The sequence below is a fragment of the Asparagus officinalis genome, unplaced genomic scaffold (assembly GCF_001876935.1).
Source record: "Asparagus officinalis unplaced genomic scaffold, Aspof.V1 AsparagusV1_Un490, whole genome shotgun sequence".
In the NCBI taxonomy this organism is placed as follows: domain Eukaryota; kingdom Viridiplantae; phylum Streptophyta; class Magnoliopsida; order Asparagales; family Asparagaceae; genus Asparagus; species Asparagus officinalis.
In genome coordinates, this window is record NW_017972755.1 from 178,561 (window position 1) to 183,935 (window position 5,375).

Genomic DNA, 5,375 nt, shown 5'->3' on the forward strand with positions numbered 1-5,375 from the left:
ATCAATCCACTGTTGAGAGTTAGAACTTTTCATGGCCTGAGAGAAGTTGATTGGATCATCTTCTAACATTCCACTACTTTCCTCATGTTCTTGGAGAAATACAATATAACATCTGAAATAGCATTTCTCCTTTCTCTTATGGATCTCCGTAATGATACTGGTTCTTGAGATTATTGAGTTTGTTCTTCTAGAATAGGGAGTTGTTCAACATTATCAACTTGAGGTTTCGGATTTACTTCTTGATCAATAACAGGTATAGGAACCTGAATATTATCAAAAGTAACTGTATAGATTGGGTCTGAAGTCTGAAGCCAATTCCTCCTCAAAAGCAATGTTTCTAACATTATTTCTCCATCCAAACTCAACATCCTCAAAGAATGTTGCTGTTCTCGTCTCAAAAATATTCCTGAGTATGGGATCATAAAACTTATAACCCCTAGAACGTTCAGAATACCCAATAAAGTAGTTGCTAACTATTTTGAAGTCCAATTTCTTTTCATTTGGCCTATAAGGCCTTACCTCAGCTGGACATCCCCAAATATGTAAGTACTTTAAACTGGGCTTTCGACTAATCCAAAGCTCATAAGGTATTTTAGCAACTACTTTACTCGGTACTCTGCTCAGAATGTAAGCTGTTGTCTTTAATGCTTTTCCCTAGAGTGACTTTGGTAAAGAAGAATAAGCAATCATACTTCTTACCATATCTTTAAGAGTCCTATTTTGTCTTTTAGCTACACCATTCATACTGGGTGATCCTGGCATAGTGTACTGTAGGACGATACTGTATTCCTCAAGGTATTTAGCAAATGGTCGTAAATGTTATTCACCTGAACCACCATATCTGTCATAGTACTCACAATCATGATCAGATCTAACGATTTTAATCCTTTTATTAAGTTGATTCTCAACTTCAGCTTTAAAAGATTTGAACATGTCCAGAGACTCGGATTTTTTATGAATGAGATACAGATACCCATAACGTGAGTAATCGTCTATGAATGATATAAAATATTATTGACCATTCCAAGATGCCTTAGGGAATGACCCATAAATATCTGTATGTATCAATTCTAAGACTTCTGAAGATCTGTTGGCATCTAACCTCTTAAGTTTGGTCTGTTTTCCCTTGATACATTCAACACATACGTCGAAATTTGAAAAATCAAGAGAATCCAAAATGCCATCAGGCTCAAAAGATATGACTCAAGCGCTTATGCCATAATGTCACTGAATTTTCCTTATTTAACTTACGCTTAGTACCACGTGATTCCACATGCAAGGATTCATTATAAGAAGCAATTGTATCAAGCAAATATAGGTTATCATAAGTACTCAAGTAACCAGTTCTCATAATATTTGAATTAAAATATAAACTGAATTGATTGTTTACAAATGAACAAGAATAACCTGATTTGTCCAATAAAGAAATAGAAATCAAATTTTGTCTAAAAGATGGTACAACAAAAGTATCTTTTAAATCCAAATATGAATCAATTCCTAATAGCAACCTAAAGTGCCCAATTGTTTCCACGTCTACCGATTGCCCGTCGCCCACAAAAATGTATCTTTCAACATCACTTGGCTTTTAGTAGCTCAAGCAGCCCTGCATAGAAACAGTTATGTGAATAGTAGCACCAGAGTCTAACCACCAAGTGTTTCTAGATACTGAAGCTAAATTAACCTCAGAACATACCAAAATAAGGAACATACTCTTCTTAGCACGCCAGGCGTGATATTTGGTACAATCATTCTTTACGTGTCCAGACTTATTACAGAAGAAACAACCCTGATCATCCTTATATTGTTTTTTTTTGAACAGGACCCTTAGCAGCTTCATTATCATTCATTCTTTTTTTCCCCTTATCCTTAGAGGCATAAGCCAAATGAGCACTTTTTGTCTTATCTTGCTTCAACCTATCTTATTCTTGTACACAGATGAGCTCATTTAGAGTCCATTTCTCCTTTTGGCAGCTGTAACTGACCTTGAACTGATTAAACTGTACAGGAAGAGATAACAGAACCAGATGCACTAATAACTCATCACACAGATCGAGTTTAAGTGCCTAAAGTTTTGAAGCAATATGAGACATTTCCATAATGTACTCCATGATATTTTTTTTACTCTTATACTTTATTTAAATCAAACGACCTAAAATTATGCTTATTTCTACCTTATCGTTTTTCGCAAAACTCTTCTCAATTTTGGCAAGGAAATCTTTAGCTTTAGTAAGCCCTTCGGATTCTATACCCCTGAAGGCTTCTGGAACGCCGCGCTTAATGATCATAAGACTCATGCGACTTGAACGCTCTCACTTCTCATACTCCTTCTTTGCATTAGGAGTGCTATCCGCATTGAGAGAGTGAGATTGTTCAGTCCTTAATGCAAGGTCTAGGTCCATGCAGCCAAGACCAATTAAAATGTTTTCTTTCCAAACCTTGAAATTAGTCCCATTGAGCATGGAAATTGAGTTGATGTTAGCAAAAATTATTATAGCAGATGCATTAGCTAAAATAAACAAAAAATATTCACATTATTAACTGTAATTAGTAATTAATAAAATTCAAATAATGACAAATTCCATCTCAAAATATTTGGAACAATATTAATATCAAGTCTTTGGAAAGTAATATTAATTTGTAAGTGATACCTTATTGTAATGATCAAACACTGACAATAATTCAAGTTAAATAATGAAGCTATCTTTAGATCGATTAATTATTCACATGTAAACCTTATAATTATCACATGTTTATTATCACAGATGTATATGCAGTCTAAATAAATATTAACCTTCATTTAGGTTGATTAAATATTTATACGAAAATATACACACAACCATCTAACATTCCTCATAAACAATTTACACAAGATAGGTTACTTTAACAACTTCTTGTTTCTATTAATCATTTAGAATGAGAGACAAATTTAATACCTTAGTGTCATAATATTTGAATTAAATAATTAATTAACTATCAAATTTAATTCAGATTTGAATTAAATAAAAATTCTAAAATTTACTTGAGCAATTAAAAATAGATTTCTCTATTTTAATTAACCATAGATAGGCCCATTAAAAAATAAAGGCCTAAACTTAATTAATTATTTGAGAAATTCAAATAATTCAGACTTTAATCACAGACTCATAACTTAATAAGGCTCATAACTTAAGATTTAATTGAAAGATTCAATTAATCCATAATTAAAATTGTTAATGGTCCAACTACAGGCCCATATCCAAATAGATTTCCTCAAGTGGGCTTGGCCTGTGCCCTAACTCAAATGAGATAGCCCGCAGTTCTACTCAACCGCAAGTAAATCTCACCTGAAAAATTCCCAAATCGTAAAGCTCACAAAAGTATCGCCTATGATTTCGAATTTACCAAATCGAGAACCAAGCTCGCTTGGGAGAGCTTCAAAACTTGCCTGAACGAAGCCCGAAGCTCGCCTAAATTTAAGGGACGAGCTCGCCTTTGAGATCGAGACTCAACCTCGAAGCTCACCTTTGACAGATCGAGCTTCGCCTGAAATAGAAAATTGAGCTCGCCTGCAACAAGCGTCGACTTCGCCTGAGTCGAGCAGAAGCTCGCTTGAGTTGAACCCGAGGTTCGCATGATTCCGAACATGAGGTTCGCATGAATTGAACACGAGGTTCATCTGAAATTTCGAACACGAGGTTCGTTTGAAATAAACCGAAGTTTGCTAGATTCGAACCAAAGTTTGCCTGAGGTCAGGTAAGTCCTCAAGCCCTTATTTCCACCTTAGGGTTTCGAAAAACGTGAACTGTCGCGACCACTACTTGGGCTCCCGCACCTAGGGTTTCAAAAATCCTAGGATTCCTGATTGTCACTGCCGTTGTCTTCATTTTACAGTGGGGCCGCCAGCGACAAATCGCCGACGAGGAGCACAGCAAAGGACGACCAAAAGACCAAATTTTTGTTGTTTTTAATCCATAAATTAGATCCAACAACCCGAAATAAAGATGATAATCTTTCATACAATCTGAATCAAGATTTTGATCCAGATTCAACATGAAGAAATCAAACCAAAAAATTGGCCGAATGAAGAAATCAAGCCAAAAAAACATGAACTTTTACTGTTCATACGAGAATAATTCTCAAAATCACTAATTTAGATCAAAAAATCCTAATTTTAAACTTAAATCCCTAAGAACTAATCACAATGGCTATGATACCACTTGTTGGTACTTAAAACGATCTAATACAAATCTAATAACTGTGATTAATTCAAAGAGATTAAAACAATAAGAGCGGAAGCTATACCTGAATCCATTACACAGATCTGAATTAGAGGTTTGATGATCTTCTAATCTTGAGGGTTTCTCCTTAAGAATCTCTTTAGATGAGGATAAGAGAATAGAGAATGTTAACCCTAGATTAGGGACCATAACTCATTATTTATAGATGTTGTACTTTTATAAGTTGGTCCCTCATTAAATTATAATTACAACCTGGTATCTGCATATTTTAGCCCATGATTTATTTAAACACCCATTAACCCAAATTGATTGATCACTTTATACGGATTGTCCTTAAGGATAGCAATACACACTGATTAATCATATGTACCCATAAATTAGATTTAATTAGATTTAAATCCAACAAGATAAGGTCTAGTTGGCCTTATTCTGGTATGTTCTTTATTGCATACGTGAGTGTCTCCTTGTTAATCTCTCTTAGAGGTTGAGATTTTGGCATAAGAATTCTTATACATGAGTCATGACACGAGATTGATTTTATATGTATAGAGTATGTTTGCCGCTTGGTCAAATTGGAGTATAATCAATCTACTTTAACATGTTTGGTAACCATATTTCGAGTGGATTATTTAGATTTATAATACACCAATAAATAATCTAAAAATGAGTGAATTATAACCCACATGTTTGACCAAGTGGAGGACCAAAATGCCCATCATTATATGTATCTCTTTCTTTCCTCTTCCCCCTCCCTCATTCTAAAGGGTTAATTTACCAATTCGGTAATTTTTCCTATATGAGATAATACTAAATTGACATCGAAAGTTGTTATCAATTTGATAATGGCTCAAGGGGGGAAAAGAACGGAAATATCAATATGGTCATTTAGCCCATTTTAAAGGTTCATTCTGTCATTTTAATAGATGCACATGAATTATAAACCACCTTTCCAACCGAACATTTAAAACTCAAATTTACGTGGTTATAATCTATAAATAGATTATAATCTAGAATTGTCAAACATTGCCTTACTGCTTTCATATGGGTACTAATCTAGTCCTAACCTAGTCCTAACCCTAAGGCCTGGTCTATGCCCAAGGCCCAACAAATAAACTATTAACCCATTCCATCTAATTTCCTTTTCTTGCTGGTTAATCT